The following is a 22,922-nucleotide window of genomic DNA, read 5'->3' on the forward strand; positions in this document are numbered from 1 at the left end:
TGGTAGCCAGTGGGAGTAGACTGTGGGTGTGATGGGAGCATTGTGGGTGACAGCAGGTATCTGTAGTGCAAATGATGGAGCAGCTGCCTGAAACCTCTACATTTACAGTAGAAGCCAAAGTGAAAGTCTGTCCAACTAGTTGAGCAGATAAGGAGCTGATTAGCACCAGCCCCTGACAAGTACCTTCACAGAGGCCACAGGAGGTTGGATTGGATAATCTCAACACAGAGGTAACAAATCCTGCTCTTGCACTTCATTCCATTGTGTTGGCAACAGTATTTTGTGACCAATTTAATTGGATCTAATCAAAATAAATGTGTGCCTCATCTTTGCTGCAAGATCTGTAGTTTTCCTGTGTACGAGGCACATGTATGTCCCACATACAAAGGCTTGACAAAAAAGGGTGAGTTGTGGTTTGTAGTTTTCTGAACATTGGACTAGAGCTTTTCAGTAATCATGTCTTAAGTATTGCAATGAAGGACTTGGAAGTCATTCTTTTGTCTGTTCTAGTCAAAGGTGACAATGGGAAGTGTCTGAAAAATACTTCCCTAGAATATTTTTTTCATTTAAATTATCTTGCATTTGGCAAGGATCGAGTTTAATTATTTATTGCAGAGGGCTGCAACCTTGTCATATTCCCCTAAACTGCCAAAAAAAATCCATAAAAATGCCATAAAATCAGAGTTGATTGACTCCTTTTGATATCCTTGTAAGTCACCTTAAATGTCTGTAACCACCACAATTACCTAGAGAGAGTTGAAGCATAAAGGAAGTCCTTGTGAGCTCTCCTAATAAAGAGCTGCACCAGTTTTTGCTATGTGAGAATCTAACCCTTTTTATGGGAATCTGTTATAAATTCTTCTAGCTGTACCATAAGGCCTGGGTCCTCTGAACATGTACACAGGTATAATTTTACTTGCTGGTTGGTGCCATTGCTCTGTGATTGTCTGTCCCCTTAATTAAACAGAATAAGATACAGAAAGCATTGCTGAATAAAGACCTGTAAAAATCTGTGTTGTAGGGGGTATCCAAGCTCTATTTCCTGTAGAATTAGAGGACCCATCCAAGTCATCTACAGAAATGTCCAAGGTCATCTTTAAGTCTGTTGTGTGATCTGATGGATAGACACACAGAGCTATGTATTCCATGCTGTTAAATATTCTCAATTTACCACAGCTTTTTTCCGTGGGCACCAAACATTAATTGTCTCAAGAGGCTGTATACAATGGCAGCAATTTTTAAAAGTTACTGTTTGTGTTGAAATAGAGTTGATTATGTTGTAGCATGAACCAGATTTTTCTTCTTGTGGCAAAACTCTTCCAGCTTCAGATCTAAAAACCTTAGGCCCAGATCCAGTCTCTCCAGTGCTTTTGCTGGCAGCTGGGATAGGCCTTCAGTACTCTTGTATTGGCCCAGTACCTGGTAAGTCCTTGGCTCCTCCATTTTCTGGCATCTTCTGCAATAGATTAGATGATACAAAAAAATGCCTTGGCTTCTAGTTGCAACTTCACATATGGTAAAATGAACTCAGCACTTAGTTATGGGACTTTTTCCTCAATCCTCCCTCCTGGTGACAATTCCAAGAGCTTATTTGGAAAATAGAAGTGGAAAATAGGAAAAATTGAAGCAAGTACTGGAGATCTGAAAGTATGGAGCTCTTGATACAGGCATGATATGTTAAACAGAAAAACATCTTAAAATCATCTCTGAGAACTCACAGAAGAAAATATGATGCATGGGTCTTGTGCAAAAGATGAAGAGTCTGGAATGTTAATGCTCTGAGCTAATTTGGAGGCATCTGTACTGGCCTGATACATAGGCAGTAACATGAATGAGAAGGATTATAACCTATCAGTTAGCCAACATTTGTTGGAAACCAAAACTGAGTGAAGCACTAATGGAGCCAATAGGACAGGAAACATCTGTTATACTGGCATAGTCAGCATTATAACTGAAAAGGACCTTACCTTGCAGTCTTTGCTAGGGTGGGCTGAAGAATTTTAGGTTGAACGATACGTAGTTAACATTTTAGACAGCATATTCCAACTTCCTGCTTCAATGACAAGTATGTGTTATTTTGTTCTCAAGTTTGATGAACTAGAACTTACTTATTTGATCCTGACCACTTGAGGGATTTTTTAAGCTATCCTCTTGACAGACCACTGTTAAATGTTTTCCTCACTTGTGCACATTTGCAGTTCAGCCACTGAAATAAAAAAAAAATAAATTCATCTGTAGTCACGACCATTACGTCAAAACATTTATATCTTCTTAACTGCAGTATTTCTAAAGTTACTAAGTGTAGGTCTTATAAAGCGACAGAAAAAGCAAAGTTGCCACTAAAAGCCAGGCACTGGATTTATAAAGATACATCAAAGTACAGTAACCACACAGTGCCGAAGTCCATCATCAGTTCTACTCCTTAGGGTGGTAATAGAAATAGGACCATGTGCAGGTGGGATCACCAGATTACTTCACCCAGGCTTACCCAGTGATTAATCTCAGCTCTATATGTAGTTACCACTCAACTCACAGCATCTGTCAGGACATGAATGTTTTTGACAAACCTTGTAACACACATGTATCTGCCTTTGAGCTTGCTCTTAATTTCCTTTTCTTGCATAACCACTGGTGATGCTTTATACTACAAGATTATATTGCTGAAGCTGAATGTAATAAAATTAGCATCGAGATACAATTTTGGAGAATAAAAGAACTCTTAAGAAGGGAAACATGAAAGAGCTAATAAATAATCCCTAACAAACATCTCTGCTATGAAGCTTTGTTTACATGTTTAATTTAACGGGCAAATTATTAACCAGCAGTATGTATCAAAAGCCTCTTTTAGTCTGGCTTGCTCCTACTGTTTTTCTAGTAACTGAGGAGAGTGCTCCTAGCCATTTTGCAAGGCAGGTGGAAGAACAGACCCAAGAGATTTCAGAGATACAAGCAAGTTCCTAACAGCTGTAAATAAAAAATGTATTATAACGTCTTCACATTAGCTTGTATTTATAGTTCCAAATATATCCTGCTGTGGTCTCTGTGGGAGATGTGCTCCTGCTGTGCATCTCCCCAGGGACACGAGGCTCTTCCAAGGTCACACAGTGCGTTCAGCCCTGCTCTGGAGTGTGTTCTCCTCACTGATGTGCAGCGTCAGCGCTCTGTCCACAGCAGGCTCCAAATATTCCCGAGGGAGAGGCTTTGCTCCTGTATTGTGCCATATGGAGCTGAATGCTTCAACGCAGCCTGGCAGTCAGAGTGCTTCAGACTTGTCTCTGAGGCCATTAGGATTGATGCCTCACTCTTGAACTTGATGATCAAACAGCTTTTACTACCAGCTGAGCTGTTCTTTTGAAGAGGAGCGTCCTTGGCTCCTGACGAGACTTGAGACAGGGGACTGTTGATTGTGGATACACTGAAACAGCGTCTGTCAGGAGAAAAGGAACTGGATAGCTGTCTGGCAGGGCCACTCCCACAGGGGTCTGTGGAGCAGGTGGCTTTCCCAGGATAACTGCATTGGTTGGTGTGGATGCAGGAACAGGAGAGCTGTGTATTGTCACTGTAGCATGTCCACCAGAAGTCCTAGGAATATATGCCCCATATGACAGGAGCTGAGAGGGGAGGGACAACCTTCTCAAATCTTCTCTATTAAGTCAGCCCCTGATAGGGGATTCCAGTTAGACACTGTGGCTGCAGTGGATTTATACTTGAGTAGAAATTAACCTTTAACCTTTACCAAAAAAAATAGGTGAAGGAAGCAAAAGCTTTTTGAGCCATAAACTGAGTTATTGTGAAAGGAATACCTACATTTTCCTGGAACTCCTTGGCCATGATGTCTGGGGATTTCTTCAAGCTGAATCACATAAAGCCTTAATATTTGCTTTTTCTGGGGTAGTATTACATAGATACAACCTGGGACCATGACATCTTTCTTACTGATGTAAAAATTAAATCAGACCGACGCTTTTTGCACGAGCATTTTTCTCTGTGTGTTCCTGCCTCCTAGTATAACCTTGGCATAGGCAGTGGGATTTTTACTAATTTTTATGAGAAGGATGGGCAGAAGTCCAGTGATCTGTAAGACCTTAGCACAACTTTTGCATTCTTAAAGTACAGGAATTGCTCTTGAACCTTATGATCATTGCAGCTGCTTGAGATTCCTTAATACTAAATTTGTGCCCCAGCTCTGCAGCAACACAATTAACTCTGTTGTCTCTGTTACCTAGCAGATGATGTTTATTTTAAACAGGTGGCATTAACATCTAAGAATTATTAAAGTTTTAATAATTGTTGTTGATTTAGACGGAAAGCAAATGCTGCCCTTGTAAATTGTTCTTTGAAATTAATTATATAATGGCTAATTGCAAGGACTTAATAGATTAGTTAAAAGAAGGGCTGGTACTGGTAACAGTAGCATTGAATGATTTCTATAATGGCCAGAGTGATTCAGTTTTAAGTGTAATAATGTTCTTACTGTGAGAACTGCCAGATGTATCTGACATCCTACTGAAATCAGTAGGGCCCTGTTAGTATATAGGATGCGTTTTATGGGTGACCCAGTAAGTTTCCTGCAAGGACTTGATGACAGGAGAACACTTTTTTGTTGCATGATCTCCCACACAGTATCTGAATTTTTGTAGTGTACTGTGGTACAACTCTGTGAAATGAACCACTAGTGAAATGAGTTCTGAGAATCCATGTAATTAAACTGGTAAGAGCTATAAACCCACTATGTTAAAGTACAATGTGTACTTATTGTAAAGGAGGAGCTGTAAAGTTTCTGGAATAGAATCTAGCTATAAATTACCAGTAGTTTTTAAAACTCTTACACAAAGTGGTTCTGTTTTTCAAAATTTTCATCGTTTGGTGTTGACAGTGGTTTCCTTTAGAAGATTATGGGTCTGTCCTCTCTTGATACATCCACCACCCCTTTATTCACATTTAATCAATGGAAGAGCAAGAGAGGGATCTGAGATTGTTCTTCTTGCTTCTAATGTACCCTAAGTTTTGGTACAACTAAACAATACAGTGTTAGTTCACAATGTGATACATCACAAAGTATTTAAAGCTTTATCATGAATTGCTTTGTATATGGATTGTGACAGAGCTTCCATAGTGCATGTCCTTGATATGGAAAGGTGTGGGGGCAACGAGGTAAAACTTTCCCGGCCTCTGACTGTGGATCTGTAGGGGAAGGCTGTAGAGATTATTGGAACCATCAGTACTTGACTGCTTAGCAAGTAGGGGGAGGAGGATTCTGTATTCCAATACCCTGATATAAACTCATACAAAGCCTATTCAGACTCTTACACAGGGTGAAGAAACTGAATCATCAATACACATACAACATTTTACTGCTTTTAGAAACTGGATTTACCTTTACCTGCCACCTACCAGAGCAATAAATTCCAGCTCTCCACTAAGTCAGCTCATGGACTAGGACACAATGGAAGATGTGTGTGTTATTCTGAATCTGGCCACTATGTGCTTAACAGAGGTTTTGGATAAAAGGTAACATAGGTAGTGTAGCTGCCTGGTTTTTCTTGAGTCACAGAACTGGAATAACAGGACAGTTTTGTCATATTCACTGAGCTGCTCATTTGCATGTGGAATTCATTTGCATGCTATTGACATTTGGGGGGAAAACGCTGGGAAGGTTCTGGGAGGATCTGCACTTGATGCAGAACAGATCTCTGGCTGCAGTTGGATGGGAACAAAATTATCCTGGCCTGTGGGAAAAATTGACAAACTTGGCTTCACAAAAATGTCTCAGTCGTGCATTTTTTGTTTGGAAAAATGCAGCAGTCCCTTGTAAGTAAGGCATAGATGTTAGGTATTCGTAGGAAGGAGAATTTCATTTCAAATCATCTTCTGCATAGCTTCCTTTCATCTTTGGGAAGCTCTTGTACATTTACTCTTTCCATCTTCAAAATATTTTTCTGGTTTATTGAAAGGCTCTATAGAGTCCAAAGTTCTCTTCCTTACTGTGCCAGCCAGGTTTGTGATCTTGTATGAAAGAGATTTTTTTCAGAGATAGCCTATGAATGCTTTCTGGGGTTCTGAAATACACCAGCTACACACTTGTCTGCAAAATGTTCCTTTGGTTTAGTAAGTACAGGAGCCAGGAAAACTTGTCCTGTGTTTACCAGGACCAAACAGTCTGGTGGAATGAGTATTTAAGGTAGTGAACCGTGGCTGGAATGACGCAAATGTGTGTGGACACACTCAAAGCTACTCTTTTGCTTGGGGCGAATGTTAATGACACTTCCATGTCTCATGATAAATTCATTCAGACATTAAGTCACTGGAAAAATTACTCTCTGAAAAATATGCATGTGTTCCTGCTGACTCAAAACCTTGTAACGGCAGCATGCTTGGGGAAAGAAAAGTTTTAGTTATTTTGTGATCTTAAGAATCAAAACTTGGCTGAGAATGTCCCGGATTCGGACTAACATGGTCATTTCAGCTTGTCCAGGACATCTAGCTTCCCTGTGGCTCAATTAAACTCTGGGAGCTGGGATGTCTGTGATTGAAGGAGGAGGCCCCTGTTGCACATAGTTGAAAAGGATTTGGAGCAATTGGTGTACACTTGCACTGGAAAGAGGGTTTTTGTGTTCAATTACTCTGTTTGGTAATTCATTCTTTTTAAAAAATATTTTTCGAAGATTATAACATGGTTGTGATCTAATTTATTAACTTATTTCTATAATTACTTTAATTTCTAGACTGGTACTGCAATGTTAATTTTAATTAGTGGAAGACTACTGTCTGAGCAAACAGAGAAGCACCTTTTGGGACATCATCTGAGGTGAATGTATTAGAGCATTTTCTACACAGTCAAGCAGTAAAAGTAATTGTTCAGCTTGTGCAGTGGTGATGTGCGTATTCTTGGCAAGGAATAGCCAGTTCTGGACTTGATGAGCCTTCCTGTGTGATTTTGGTCTCCTTTTACTTGATCATTTTGTGTCTTGAGTACATCTGTTCAAAAGGCTGGTCATTTACCTAGATTTGTTGGTTTGGTTGTTCTGTAAGGATCATCTATTCTTCCAGGCAGAGCTGTCTCCTTCCTACTTGTGATGTGTGTAGCACCGGGTACAGTGTGTCCTCAGAGGTGCTATTGTAATACAGAGCTCACTCCTATTAATAGTTATAAAGCATTCCCATTCATTTGAGCAGGAACTGGGCCTTGGTCAAACCAGGGAAAAGGCTTCACTGGGTGATTGGAGGGTACACCGGCCTCATGCTTGTGTCCCTCAGAGGAACATTGAGTGGCTGCAGCATGAAGCAGGGCTGGGCATTGTGTATGCCTCCTCGGCGTTTCTTCATGTGAGGAAGTTTCAGGATGAGCTTTACATTCTATATTTAATTCAGGCACCTGGAACGTTTGATATATGTTGCATGTAGTTGCTGTACAAAAAGGGCCTAAGGGAGTTCAGTTTAGGGTGGAGGGGAAGAAATATATCTATGGAAAGAATTCCTCTCCACTTCTACAAAGGTGTTGTTTAGATGACCGGTGGCTGGCATCTCCTGTATAGGGAATACTTCCACATATATGAGCAACCTCCCCCCGCCCCCACTAAGATGCTTTCTGCTAAGAAATGCGTAGCAATGTGCATAAGCCAGGAACTGATAAATTAGTCACAAAACAAAGGCTTGCCATCTTCTCCCTGCAACTTTTCCTTAGAAACATGTATACATGTTCTTTATGTGCAAGAATACGTAAGCTTGTGCTATTTTTTAGTGTGTGGACAATACACACAAGCTTACAAATCAATTCAAAACTAAGTGCTTTGGTAATCTCAAGCTTGAGGACTAATTTGCAGCAGAAGTTGCTGCTAGGTGAACACTGAAAGGAACATCAGTTTCCAGTTTCTCCGTCAGTGGCTACTAATAGCAACATGGATTCCTCAAGCCTGACATTTACATAAAATTTTATTAGTGTGGATTCCAAATCGTGGCGTGTGGATTTATTAGTGGATTCCAAATTCTGTGCCTTTTAGGTTCTAAACTTTTAGATTAAACCATATAAAGACACACCTTTGAAAGGTCTGATGGGTGCAGATTTACATCAGCTAAGGATCTGGTTCAGGGGTGTGTCATCAGCCCAACAGGTACAAATCCCACTGTGAAGAGTTTCCATCAGTTCCTGTTCTGTGGGGAATAACTTCAGTTTGCACAGTGCACTGTAACTGAACTGGAGTTCACAGCTAACCCAGAGTCACTTCTGGAAAACTGTTTCACAAGGGACTTTGTTTAGGTTTGAAAGCTATCCAGGCACTTAGAAATGGTGGGTAAATCCCTCATTGCATTAGAAAATCTCATTTAGTGCTTACTGCCAGTTAACTTCCATGAGAATTGAGTTTGTTTGTGTTTTTGGAAAATCCCATGAGTACTTACATGAATCTTTATCTACTCAAAATTCTGACTGTTGACAGTTTTGAAACTATTGTCTGATGACTAGCAAAGTGGAGAGTTGTTTTGTGTTCTTGTCTTAGGATTTTAGTGATTGCTAATATGGTCCTGTCCAAAGGGTGAAACTTTTCTTTAGCAGGAAGATTACCTTCTGGCAAATGCCAGTTAAATGATTTGTTATTTAATTTATATTTGTGATATTTCTTCTGCCGTGTTTTAAGGTGTTGAGCTGCATGGGTCAGAAAGGATTTCTGTGCCTGGAAATTAAAAGCATTCGGTAGAAAACAGTGTTTATATATGCAGCTCCTCTTGCATTGAAAAATTTTCACAAAAGCAGAGTCTGACCTTTAGAGTTGCCAGCACTGTATTTAATGTGCTTGTAATTTATTTGAAGGCTCCACTGATTTTTATTTTAGCTTTTAATATCTGACACATTCACATTACTTAAGGGATTCTGCCAAGAGCAATTCCAATCACAGGTGAAAAGAAAAAGATGCAGAGTCAAATGCCTCACCCATTATTCACTGTTCATAGAAAATCTCTATGAATGGGGATATCAGATATCTGCCTAGTCTGAGAGATCAGTGATTTTTGGAAAGAGTATCAGCTACTTGCACATGTAAAAAGTGTCTGATTTTTAACAGCCAAGTAAATAACTAGAAACGCAGAGTGAATTTCACCTTATGAAGTGTTGGTAGTGAAGAAACTGACAGATCATGAAAGTCATCCAGCAAAAACTAAGTTGAACTTGGGTTTGTTCTTTAAATGCTGGCAGGAAGCAGTAGCCATGGCTGTTTGTCTTGCTGCAATGATACTCTGCAAGAATAGGCAGCCAAGCCAGGATGGGCAACTGCAGCTGACACTGGCTGCTCAGTGAAAGAGCTCAGATGGGTTTTAGCCCTCTGGATAAAGTTTACTTGCTGCAGCTCCAGACCCAGAACTGCTTTGAGACAGCAAATCTTCAGTAGGAAACAGAAAGGTACAAACACTGCACATAGAGACAACAGGCCCCACACTGTGCAGCATTTCTGACCGAAACGAGTTATTTGGCTTCAGAGTTGAGTAAGACTGTACAAATACAGAAAAATACTGCTGCAAATGGAATTTCTGCCAAATTCAAAATTAGCAACTGTGAGTGACAATAGTTAGCAGATGTCAAGTTTCTATTTATTTGCTTATTTTATGGAATGGTTATAGGTTTCATTTTAATTTTTTTTGTATGTTAGTCTTTCAAATCTTCTCATGTGAGGTGCAGAGAATTTGTGTACCAGCTCTTTAAAATGGCATCATATAGCCATCTGGGTGAGATTGTATAGGATAAGGAAATTTCTCTGTATGTTTTTTGTTGCTGTAGATCTTGTTTGTTTACAGGTGAAACAATATTAAACAACTCAGCAGACAGGCAGCATAACCATCTACCCACACTGGCATTTTGTTGGCCATTATCACCCACCTAGCTTCTCTGCAGAGCCCGCTGATAAAACTAACATCCCTCCAAACACTAAGTAGCTGTCAGACAAGAAGTCTGGGCCCTAGCAAAGCAATGGCAAGACCATTTCCTTTCCCTGGAAGAGAAGAGCAAGGACTTGCCACAACTGACCATGCACTGAGCTGCAGCAGTTCTGGAGCAATCCCAGGAACTGGCCTCTGCAGTGTAATTGCCACAGCTGGGGGTGTCTCCTGTGACTCCACATTTGCAAGGAAAGCATGGAGGGAAAAGAAAAAGGTGTATAATTTTGCTTCCAAGGTAGTCCTTTCACTCCTGGCTGACATTGTTCTTGGTACAACAGACACCACGAAAATCCATGTTAGCAGCTGCTTTCCCAATCAAAGTGTTTTCCTTGGATGAGAGTGTCAACTGGCTGAAAACTGTCTCCAGTCATCTGACTTTCCATGCTGGGCTTGGGGCGTGTTACTTTTATCACCAATAAAATATGAGAACCTTTGGATGTGGCATTACCTGTCTGACTTACACATCCTGGTAAAATTTCCAACAGCTTTCTTTATTACTGTCAGCTTAATTTAAATCTCCTAATTTTTCTGTGCAGGAAAATAAGTAATGCAAGCTGAAGGGTGGCTTTTTCAATTGGCTTCTTCACCAGAAGGGCATATATTTTGTATGTTGAGGAGGGTGGAGATGGAATGGGATGGGAAATAAGTTTACTTCTCTGTAGTTTGAAAGGGAATTTGAAAAATCATTCTCAATTTATTTCCAACTTCCTTGTGTAGGCAGCTAGACCATTGGCAAGGACTTAGTGTCCTTCACTTCAGGAATGATATCTTGGGAATTTTACATGTTGACTCTCTGGTTTTATTCCATTTTAGAAATATATGGAAGAGAGGAAAAAAATTTCCACAACCTACTTCAAGAAAACAAAAAGGCAGGCTGGAGAGGACAGAATTCTGAGAGGCCAGACATCTAGGTCCTATTCCCATATCTATCATTTAATGCCAAACTGAAGGCAAATCACTTTAGGTCTCTCTTATATTTTCTTCTCATGCTTTTTTCTGCTTGCCTATCGCCCTTGAAAGTGCTGCACCTGACACGATAAAAACTAGAGGTCTGGGTGGGGCTGCCATTATTGGCAGTCGTGATGACAGTGTCTCTGCAGTGTGTCAGCTGTGTCACATTTGCTAGTCCTTACCTGTTCCTATTTGGCAGCAGCAAATAGGAATTGCTTTACTTACAGGTATTGTCTGATCAAAAATGTACATTTCAGTGATCTGGAAATTTCTACAATCGCGAATACTTTGGCCAGCATCTGGGATTCGGATAACTTTGTTGAGCCTTCCTGTGCTAGTTAAACTGTCCTCAGGCTTAATCTGTCCATCACACTCTTTTTGACATCTTAGTTCTCTCCTGGATACAAGGTGTTCCAAAGATCTCCTAGGTGTGGAGGTGTTACTGAATGTATGCCCAGATAACTTCGCTATTACAAGTGCTCCCATGTGTTTGATATTGCTGTGGAGTATACAGAGAACAAGGGTTATGCTAGAAGGTATGGAATCTTCCTGAAGCTTCTTCATAACCACAAAAACTCCCCCCCCCCCCCCCCCCCCCAAAAGCATTATAATGCTCCTTTCTTTGGTGGGCATTGAGACAAAATGGTGGAATTAACATTTGATTAATATCTTCTTTCATATTGATGGGTGTAATTGTAACTCCAGGCAAGACAGCAGTCTGCTAAAGATTTAACTAAGAAAAGTGTTCACCTTCTCAAGAAGGAAATTTGGATTTGAGTCTGCAAGCTACTGTGTGCAGCTATTGCTTATTCAGAGCTCTAATATGTTGCAGAGATGGAAGATAGGGAACAATTTTTCAAAGTACAGGTACTCAAAAGCCTGTCTTCATTTCAGTGCTGGCATCCGTTCAGCCATAGGCAGGGGTGACATTGCTTAGCACTGTCTGCATCTGCCTGCAGAACAGCATCTTCCATCTGTGCTGTCAGACTGCTCTGCTTAGTTGGCTCTGATGTTTTCAGGGGCCCCCAGTGAGTTACATCAGAGATGGACTTTGTCCAGGGATTCAGCCTTAATTTGAATTTACCACCTCCCCACCCAGAAGCTAGGCTCTGAGGTTATTTTAGGAGTGTATATGTACGTGTAATGATTCTCATGTGTTTGCCTCAGCAGGGTCTGATGGACTGCTGTGCTCTTTTCTTTATTTCCCATCTTTGACATAATGAATTGTAGCCACAATTGCATGAAGCCATCTACAAAGTAATTTTTTCCAATGGTGACGTTTTTTTCCAAAAGGTTGCACACTACTCTGCTGCTCACTGTTTACTTAAAGAGAAAGAATGTAGCCACATATGTTCACATATATAAACCATAACTGGTCTGATATTGTACTGTGTACAATGCTTTTGTAAAAGTAAGTGAAAACAGACCAGCACACTTAGCTTCAAAAGCTGAGTGTGCAAGGGAAAAGGAGGAAAAAAAGCTGAGATTTTTGTTTCAATTTTTTTACAAAGTATTGTGAGTACTGTCCAGCAAATAAATGGGTAATTTGTTTGAAGTTTCTGCCCAGTCAGGACACGACTAACAGATGAAATTGAAACCCTGTTGTAAACATTTGGAAAGACAGTACTACTGATGTGAGATCCCCTGGTACAGTGTAACTGAAGCATATCTAGCATCCATGTTTCTGAACAGGGTGGGAATGGCTTTGTAAAATCCTGCTTGGCTGGTGATTTCTGAAGAAAATAGGTCACAGACTCTTGATGGTCTTCTTGCTAAGAAGTCTATAGTCCTCAAGATAACCTCAGTACTTAGCTGAATGGGCTTTGTATCTTCCTGCCAAAGGAGGCATGGATTTCAAATTAGAGTGAATCACACCAGTAAATGATTTCTGAGGCCCAGTTATGACACCCTTGTTCCAATGGCCAAGGAGCACATGACATTTCCAGCTATCCTGCTCTCACTCCAGGACTGTCAAGTAATTTGGCTAGTGTTCCAGGGACCTGACAGAAGTTTTTTTTCCCTGTAAAAATTTGCTAGAGTGATTGCTACAGCTTTTAGTTTAAATTACAGAACATGAGAGGGTGTGCAGAAAAACATTGGGTTATGGATAAAACACTGAGCAGAGATGTGCAGGAGAATAAGCCACAAAATGCAGTAAAGGAGTAGTAAAGGAGTAACACAGGTTAAATGTGGCAAGTAACAGGGAGAAAGATACCTCACCATGATGTTTGGATACATTCAGCAAAATTTGGTGTTGATTTATCAGAGGCTGACCTGTACCCCAGCTGTGGTTTATTCCATGCATTATGTAATGCTCAGGGGACATAAACCATGCAACCCCAGGATCCATGAGATTCTTGTGAAAGCTTCTGAAATGTCTGATTGCTCTTCTGGTAATTCACAAATGGTCGGCACACACAGACCTTGCTGCTTACATCATAGTATTGTTGTGTGAACTCTTCTTGGTTTTGCTTTGTTAAAGAATAAGGAAAGAAGGTTACAGGAGCAAATGGGAGGCATAGTACAGGTTAGTAATTAATTTTCTGTTTCTGTTTTCCCAAGACATATACGTGTGTTGAGATATGCTAAGTACGTGGATGCTGTTGCAAGTGTATATGCAACATATCAGTGACCATAGAAGTATGCAAAAAATTATCTTCACTAGGACCATGTACCCTGGCAGTAATGTGCATTTCCTGCTAAATGTTTATCTTATTGTATCTGTGTTTACTTAGATGGCTTAATGTGTGCTTTGAAGCTATGGGGCTGCATTTGTGCCTGTTTCCCCAACCAAGGATTATGTGGTAGACAAGCAAATGAGCGCGTTAATGAAATGTGCTGAAGGGAATTTAACACATTTATATCCTCTGAGTATTCCTCTTCCTTTAGATTGAAGGGTTGTGCTGTTGATAGTGAAATGATGTGCAAGGATAGAGGACGGTCAGTTAAAATCCAGTTGGAGTAACAGATAAAGGCTTAAGAATTCTTGCTTCGAATGACAATGTCATTTAATGATAAATACAGAGGAGTCTGTTGTTGAACTGGGAACTATGCAAAGAAGATTGCTTGGTGATGTGCACTGTCTTTGCAGGACAGGTGTTAACTCACTGACCTAAGACTATCTTTGCTTTTTCTGAAGACCTGAGAACAGGATGTGTAACTAGCATAGGATTCTTAAAAATAGCAGAGAAGAATGTGTCCTTCAGATAACTCTCAAAACTCGCTGAATGACAAAGGGCTCTTCTACACACCAAGGCCCAAAATACTGAATTTCAAGAATAGTTTCTACCATAGCTGCTGATGATGATCTGTGCTGTTGAACTCTGTAAGATTGTTGATTGTTTTGTCCTTCTTCTGATTTATGCACTGTGCTTTCCTCTGGTGTGTTTACTTTAAGTTGTCCACCACACAGAATTCCTTCTGACTAAATAATACAGGTTGAGGCTACTTCAGAGCTCTTGGTTATCTCCCTGGCCGTAAGAAAATTCACTGAAAAATTAGGCCCATTGAGCCTGAACCATTCTTTTTCTGAGCTCAAGGCTTTTCTCCTCTGGTTGCTGTTCTTGGTAGATGTGTTCTTTTGCTGTTTCTTCAGGGATTTCAGAGAGGACAAAATACTTAGTAAAAAAAAAAATAACACACAAGCAACACCACTTTCCTTACTCTGCTATGAGTATTATGACAGGGAGTGTAACAAGAAAAATATGTGTCCATTTAGGGAAATAAAAAGGCAGGCATTTAGTAGGAATCCATTTGAGCTTATAAGAATATAGAAAGAATTTCTGATTTGAAACAGGAATAATTGTGCTGACAGAGGGAGACTGACTTCTTATACCCAACTAGTTATCATGTGATTTTATTATTCTATAAAATCTCCTTCACAACTGTATGCAATATCATACTGAAAAATTAATCCTTTAGTTCCTCTATGTTATATGCTTAATCACATTAAAAAATGCAAAAGATTCTGTGTAACTTAAAGTAGAAAACCAAACAAAGCTTATGGTGTCAGCCAAAGTCGACCGAATTCAATTGCATGATTTGTATCAAGCCTAAAATAACAAAATGAAATTTATCAATTATCAATGTGTTCATTTTCTGATTATCAACATACTCATTTTCTTACTGACTTTCTAATGGAGCAGTAGATTTTTCCAACAAAACTGAAAACTGACTTCATCGTTGTACATGGGGGAAGTAAGAACCTCAGATTACACATTGATTTCTGAATATACAATGCTGCATAAACATTTGAAATCACTGAACGCCATTCACATGCTTAGAAAGTAAAGCAATTTTAAAGATAATTGATCTGCTGTCAAATTGAAAGAAATTTCCAGAAATGCTTTTAGTGAAAAATAATAAATAGTGGATGAAGAGCACTTCAGAAGTGTAACACTCTTATTCCACATTGTACACTATAGTTGGAAAAGGCTGTTTAAACAAATCTGATTTGTGTAAGTGTAAACCCACCACCTCGTGACACATTTTTCAACTGCAGTTTGTAATCAAATCATAGGCCCAGTGGAAAGACTGATTTAGTAGTAATGTCACCCAGGCTATGCCGTACGTGTGTGCAGTCAGTAGATTCACAATGGTCTGTGCTGTGTGATACGATGGGGATTGTCCTGAGTTTAGCAGCTCTGAGGAATCCAGCTTGAAACAAACTGTGAGCACTGTTTGATGCTCTTCTGGATGTGTGTGTCTGTGACCTTTGGAACAGTTTTGGTGGATGACAGTCAGTTATTCAGCTGCCAAAACCATCAGTGCATCTGCATTCTTTTGCACAAGCTGATACCTCCTCTCAGAAGACACTGCATTGTCTTACCATGATGCTAACAACAAAAGCATGTACAGCAATTTATTCAATTTATTAAGGGGAGTAGACTCATGAAAAACCTGTTGGATCACATCCTGTAAAATTAACTTCAGCTTAACTGGAAAAAAATAGATTATTGTTTTCTAGAATGGATGCTTAGCAATAGATTATGGTATTCATATTTGGGCAATTCTGAAAAGTGCTGAGAATTGAATTCTCCTACTTATATGTGCTGAAAAGGCACTAAAAGCTATGACTCTGTTTTCTGTTCCAAAATCTTATTACCCAGTAGGACATGCAGAAGATATCCCACTGAGCTATGGCGAGCCCACCCATTGTGCCCTGGCCTGAGAGCACCAGTGGTTCAGTGAGCAGAGCAGTCAGCTATGAAATGCAAAATGTTCTAGTTGGAGTTTGATCTGTGTTGACATGCCACAAAGTAGCCCACTGGTTGCACCAAAATGTTTATGGTGGAACCAGTGGGTGTTCTCCCATCAGCCAGGTATGGAGTGAACTCATCGCTGGGAGCTGGAGCGTGTGGGAGGAGGAAGGGATGCTTTGGGACACAAAGCTGCTGTCCCAGAAAACAGAAAGATATACTGGTTGTGAAGTGATACTACTTGTTTGGATATGAGAGTAGCATAATCTGTCATATGGTATAGTTTCTTCCATTTATAATAGGCTGCAATTATGAAATACTCTCATTTCGATTTATATATAAAATTCATTTGGTTCATATCATAAGTACCTCTCCAGCCTTATCTGTGAATTTCATTATAATTCATAGCTTTCTCCTAAGGTAGCCCCAAACTAATCAGTGCTTTACAAGCTAATCAGCTCATACTGTCACAAGTGGCATAATGCAAGTAATTATGCTTTAATTCAACTTCTAAACAAGGAGAAGAAAAAAATCAGATTGAACAAAAAGCAGCTTATCATGAACTCATGAATTGATAATCATGATTAATGGAGGTTCTCTGGGAGAAGATGTGGTTAAATCTCTTGCCTGTGACCTTTTCACTGGGCATGGTAGAAAAATAAGCACACTTACTCTTGTGGTATGTTGACCCAGCCAGCAGCCAAGAACCTGTTATCTCCAGCATCTTCTCCTAATCAAATCTGTTACCACTTTCACATATTTTTTTAAAAAAAATCTTTTCTCTCTTAGACAATCTCACTATTAAATATGTATATCCTGGTTCTTTATGTCACCTATGTATTCAAGTGAAAGGACAAACTGTTCCTCTAAAAATGCACGATTTTGACAGTGAGTGAGGATTCCCAGGTCCCATTCTTCATTGTGTTCTTGAATCCTTGTAAATATATGAACAACAATTGTCTCTGTCTAATATTTATATCAAGATCTGCAAGGGAAGATGATAGAAACACAAACAGTTTTCCTAGAGAAGCTAACTTTTAGTAGGTCTTTGTTTTAGAAAAGTGCTTCTGTGGTTTGGCTGGTGATTCAACGTGACTGAAAGAGAGAACCTCTATAACCTCACCAGACAAGCCAGGTGAGAGGGGAACCCTTTGAGAGGGGAAAGGGAAGTAGTCAGAGTTCCACCATTGTATCAAAACCAGATGATGTAGTGTCTACTCTGTGTCAGAAATCACAAACCAAGTATACCTTCTTTTCCTAGAAAATAAATCTATATCAAACCAGAAACCAGAAGCTTCATCTTATTTAGCACCAGTAGGAATTATTTCTAACTTGGGCCCATAAGGCTGCTTAGGAGTCAGTCACTAATTCAATTAGAAGTTGTGTTGTGTTAGAACTAGTGTTTGAGGAAGAGATGGATTAGATTTCACTTGAACATTTGCCTTTGCCATTTGGTGGAAATAATGAATGGCTTAAAAAGGGTAAATCACGGTAAGACCCAGACACACACAGTCTGTCAGCTCTGCAGTTTCGCTTTCTTGGAAATGAAACTGAGATCCATATGAGAGAACAGGGTTGTAAATGGAAAAACTTTTCTCTTTCACTGGACTGAGTCTAGTGTAATACTCAGGATTTTTTCATGTGCCAAGAAATTCTGCATGATATTGGATTTTTAGATCTTATTATTTTTAGAATTTACCTATTCTCTAAATGAACAGAACTGTAGTTATCTGATGAGACTGAAATACGGATGTTTTAAACCAGTTAAAATAAATACACATTTGCTTAACATATATTGTCCTTTGGTAATGAGTTCCATCAGTTTAAATCCCAGAGATTAACAGGATTTAAATATCATTAAAATGTAGATAGCAAAATCAACTGTTACGTATGCTTTTTAAGATTAGGTTATATATTTAAGATTAGGTTATATATTCCTGAAGCCTCTAACTGGAGGATATGAGAAGAAATCTCACATTTATCAGGTCTCCACTGAAACCAACTGCTCAGTTAACCAGACTAGAAATGGGAGAGCTTGGTTTGTTCTCCAGGAGTGTGTGATGTGCAACCTGGATGTGAAATGGGCTCTCTTAAGTGCCACAAAACTGAACACCAGCCTCCACTTGCTGCATTCAGCAAGGAGCTGGTGGCTGGCCCAGGGTGCCAAATGTAAGTGACTGACATTAGTAGCTACATTTATGTCTTAGGGTTTTATAATAGGCACATATGTAGGTAAAGTGCTCCTGAAACTGTGTAATATTGGACATTGAAGGATTCTCAAACTGGGTGAAGAAATTCCAGGCAGATGCTGTTCTGCCTGTAGCAGTGGTTGCAAGTCTGGGCAGTTGCAGTAAATGCAAACACTGCAGTTAGACTTATGTTTTTCCCCTTTAATGCAAGGTAAGCGCTGTGAAAGCACGGTACTAAATAAGGTGCCTCTTCTTCTAACCAGCATCTGACCCCAGCCAGCAGCTGATAACACTCCCTGCAGCAGCTCCTCACAGTGGGGAGAAAATAGGGAAAATGAAATTGAGAGAACTCTACAGTGGAGATAAAAACCAAATTGATAGGTGAAAAAAAGAATGGGGTGGGGAGAAACAAGTGAGGCAAAGGAGATGGCACCACCTCGCACAGGCAGAGTGATACCCAGACAATCTCTAAACAGCCACTTTGGAAGCCATAACCCTTCCCCCCTCCCCCCCTCCCCCCCCCCCCCCCCATCTTTTTCTTCTTCCAGTTTTTATTTTTGACCTTGAGGACACATCACATGAAATATCCCTTTGGTCACTCTGAGTCAGCTGTCCCAGCTGTGTCCCGTCCCAGCTTCTTGTCCACCTTCAGCCTGGCTGTGGGGGTGTAGTGGGAACAGAGGTGGCCTTGACACTGTGCAAGCACAGCTCAGCAACAGCCAAAACACTGGTGTGTTGTCAGTGCTGTTGTAGCCACAGCTCCAAAGCACAGCACCCTGTGGGCTGCTGTGAAAAAAGTTAACTCCATCCCAGTCAGACCCACCACAACCCCAAACCATACTACCTTTTTTTTTAAATTTACCATTGTATATCTTAGTTTAAAATTCAGATTTTCCATTTTCTTTGAAATAGTTTTCTCACTGTAGAGACATCAAATACTCAGTTTTCCTTGGATGGTTGCCACATTTCATTGCTGCTGAGACTCCATGGCCTATTCAGCTATGGTATGATCTCTGACTTGTTTTTCAAAAGCACAATGAGGTCCATATTTGCTTATGTTACAAGCAAAATCTGTCTTGCTTAGCCTGGCATTCTTCTTGATACTCCTCATGGTTCTTCACAGGTTCTTCAAAACTATTCATTTAGGGCCAGTAGAAAAAGTTATCAGCCCTCTTTGTTCAGTCACCAAATGTCTTTCAAATTTCTCTCTTTTATGAGTGCTTTTCTACCCAACACTTGCAAATCATCTCTGTTATGACAGACATCTGCCCCTGTCTTGGCAGATCATCGCCTTTGCAGGCACATAGAACATGTTCACTTTATTCCAGTTCTCAAAATCATTATTGTGAGATTCTAGGGCAATGCTGCATCCCCATTACAGTTTACTACCAGAGAAGGTGTGTCTAGTTTTTAATCAAATTGCTGTGTATAATGCCTAGCTCTAGACTTGGTGTCACTGCATGTTTGCATATACTCTGTATTTTTCTTGGAGCAGTTGTGAGCAATTTACTTTTGCCTTCACTATCATATTCCCCTATAACTGGAACCCACTTAATTCCTTCAGTTTCTCAATGTCTTTATTAAAATTGACATCCCACATCCATCCTCATCTTTGCACAACAGTTCTTTTAGGTTACTGGTTTGGAGCAGCTGGATGCCAATTTCACTCCCTAATTCACAGTGCTAAGGAGCCTTTGTAACCCTTACTTGCCTGCAGGAACGGCCCCAAACTTGCACTGACCCACTTATAACTCTTACTCTGCAACAGTCTCCTTGCCCAGCTTCAGAAGTTTCTCGTGGCTGATTCCATCTTCTTAGGTCAGTTTATAATCTCCCCTTACAGCTTTTCTGCCTTTCTTTTCACGTTTTCAGGTTTAAAAAATTTACTGTATCCTGTTCTCACATGGAGTGAAATTAGTCGTACAAGTTGCCCCCTTCACCTGCACTAGATCAAAGATACTACAAATACTTGCTGGATGTAGGGAAAGGAATTTGATCTCTTTTCCTTTCCTTTGCATCTGTGGCTCCAGACATTTGAGCTTCTCTCAAGTCTTCTCTTTGAGAAGAAAACATTAAAAATTTTCCAAATTTCATCGCCTTAGAAGAAATTAAACATTCCAGTAATTTAAAAATGTTTGAAATTTAGAACTACTGGTGATATTATTCAAGGGCTTTGTATATTGTCTTAAATGTGGAAGGTGCACTACAGAATAGACATCAGTGAAGTTCTTCCACCAAATGTAATTGAAAAAAGTACTGCAGGAAAAGAGAAAGATCATTGTGGAGAGATCATGAATCTTTTGGCAGTGATGACACTGTTGACTGACAAGTTATATTAATATGTTAAAATGTAATGGGTTTTTGTTTTGATTGCTTTAATTGTTGTTGTTTATATACGTACTTTTTTGGGTATATATATAAAGTAGGTCACAAGTTTCTGTAAGAGCTACACAAAGAACCTGAGCCTAGGGAGGTTGGGATTGTGTGAAAGCTAAGAAAATACAGCTAATGAGATAAAGTGAGGAGAGGGACTTCTTAATCTAAAAAAAGGAAAAGCAAAATGGAGATAAAAATGAAAATATAAAAATTGTTCTAAGAAGAACAGCGATAAGTTGTCCTTCCACTGCACATGGGAAATTAATTTAATACACAGCAAGAAAAACAGAAGTTTGATAAGAGGAAAGATTTTTTTGATTATACTTTAGGCTTTGATTATATTTTAGGCTTTGAAATGCTGGAGTACTGAAGGAGGCTGAGGAACTTTCCTCAGCAATGTTGAACATACACCTGCCAGGATGGGCTAAGTCTGTTCTGGCGTTCTCTTGTGCACCCCATCTCTTTTCATATACTAACTTGATTTTTAATATACAGTAAAGGAAAGATTTTTCCCACTTTTGCCCTCACAGAAAGCTGATTCTTAATATTATTAATGTTCAAGTAATAACAAGAGTATAAACCTTCTGGGTTTTTAATTTTTCTTTTTTTATTTATTTTTTCTAAGTTTTTTGAATGTTTAACTTAGGACACATCACACCTTCCCCCATTCAGTTCAGTTTTGTTCACTCTCACGATTTTATTGTGATTTTTGCACTATATTATATTTTTCTTCAAGTTCCAGCTCCTTGGCAGCTATGATCAGGTGAAATGTTGCTTCTGATTTTTCAAAACTAGTAAAAAAATTATTCATCATGGGAGTGTTTGACTAAACAGCAAACACTCAAAAAAATCAAAGTTAAACAAATCATTTCTGAAAGATAGTACTGTTTGAAAACAAACTCATGCTTTTGGGTATGCTGGAACCACAATTTTCAAGGCAGACAGTGCTGAGCCCGTCTAGACTATGCGAAGTTATTTTAATATATTTCCCCAGTGTTTCAGATAGGAGAGCTGACTGGCACTTACATGACTTCTTGCTTCAGTTCCTACATAGCAAACAGGAAATGTTTTTGTGCAAATGGCAAAAGTGCCAGATTTTGTTAAGGCAAGAGAAAAAACTTTCAGAACAAGAATTTTGGAAATGGAGAGGACTTTATACTGATATGAGTTGCTTTCATTGAAATCTTTGGGTAACTTGCTGCTGAGAGCAGCTCTGTATATGGTTTACATAATTTGGCTTTTTAATTTGTATATTTTTTGTATGTATTGCAAATTATTATGAAATATTTATGCCCTGCATATAAGCAAACCCCAAGCTTTCTACATTTGACTGTTACCTGTGACTATATGTAATAGTCATAATTTATTTTTTTGTTTAATCTTGTAAGTACAAATTTTAGGTTGATACAGAAAGCTGTTTCTCACCTTCATTTATGTTGCACTCAGGACAGTTTTTTTTTTTATTTTACTGAAGGTTTTGAAAACATGTATCTTCTTGTTTGCAAGAAGTTCTGAATCCCAGACTTCTTTTGGTCTCTCAACTAAGGAAAAAATGCAAGAAATAATTATTCAGTAATTATTATATATTTAACGTGATCAGGAATTGGGGATAAAATTCTCCCTCAATAAAGTCAGTTGCCTTTAAAGGGATTAGATCCTGAAGCTGGGTTGTTTCCTTTCCTAGTATTGAACTGCACGTAAGTTTTCTTTTTGAGCTTAATTTACCTTAGGCTGAAATATTATAATGCTTGCATAACTTGTTAAAGTTCTTTTGAAGTTTGCAGAACTGGAATGGAAAAGATCTCCAGTCTGGCCCAGTGTTTCTCCAGATTATACCTTTGAGTAACCACTGAGATCATAACACAGTTTAGGCTTGCCTTCCTTCAAACTCTGGCAGCCTCAGAGTAAAATCAACCAGGATTAAGAAATTATCTTCCTTCTCCCATGGTCTCTTAGACTTTAATGTTTCAGTTCTGCATGGGGCTTAGGAGGCTGGCCTTGATCCAGGCAACTATTTGGATTTTAGGTGTTGTCACCCATATAAAGGGACACACTCGGGTGCTGTTTGCCATTTCCCTTGTTCAAACCCTGAAAGATTAAGATCTTCATCCTGATAATTTCCACCATGCCAGAAGAAAGGTGCCCAAGCTGCACAGTCCTGGAAACTGGGAGACTTTAGTGGAGAAGCCACACTGCCCACTTTCTTTCTTGTCACACTCTTAACCATCAGTTACTGACTGTGACTGAGAAATGAGACACTGAGGTCAGATCTATGATCTGCCCC

The 22,922-nt window shown here is 39.4% G+C and overlaps 1 protein-coding gene and 1 long non-coding RNA gene across 3 annotated transcripts in view; one reads left to right on the plus strand and one right to left on the minus strand.

Moving 5' to 3' along the window:
• Positions 1–208: 208 nt before the first annotated feature.
• Positions 209–22,922, plus strand: part of SPATS2L (spermatogenesis associated serine rich 2 like) — a 116,514-nt gene continuing 93,800 nt past the window's right edge. Inside the window, exon 1 of the mRNA XM_069022113.1 lies at positions 209–230. The gene's annotated coding sequence lies outside the window, so the exon portion shown is untranslated. The remainder of the gene's footprint in view (positions 231–22,922) is intronic.
• LOC138113609 (uncharacterized) lies at positions 250–2,468 on the minus strand. 2 transcript variants are annotated; one of them, XR_011152285.1, is made up of 4 exons: positions 2,382–2,468; positions 2,109–2,206; positions 1,968–1,990; positions 250–1,456 (listed from the first exon to the last, which is right to left on the minus strand). It is a non-coding gene; the product is annotated as an uncharacterized lncRNA (long non-coding RNA). The 2 variants fall into 2 exon arrangements; XR_011152286.1 differs by lacking the exon at positions 1,968–1,990.

This window comes from Aphelocoma coerulescens, chromosome 7, assembly GCF_041296385.1.
Source record: "Aphelocoma coerulescens isolate FSJ_1873_10779 chromosome 7, UR_Acoe_1.0, whole genome shotgun sequence".
Classification (NCBI taxonomy): domain Eukaryota; kingdom Metazoa; phylum Chordata; class Aves; order Passeriformes; family Corvidae; genus Aphelocoma; species Aphelocoma coerulescens.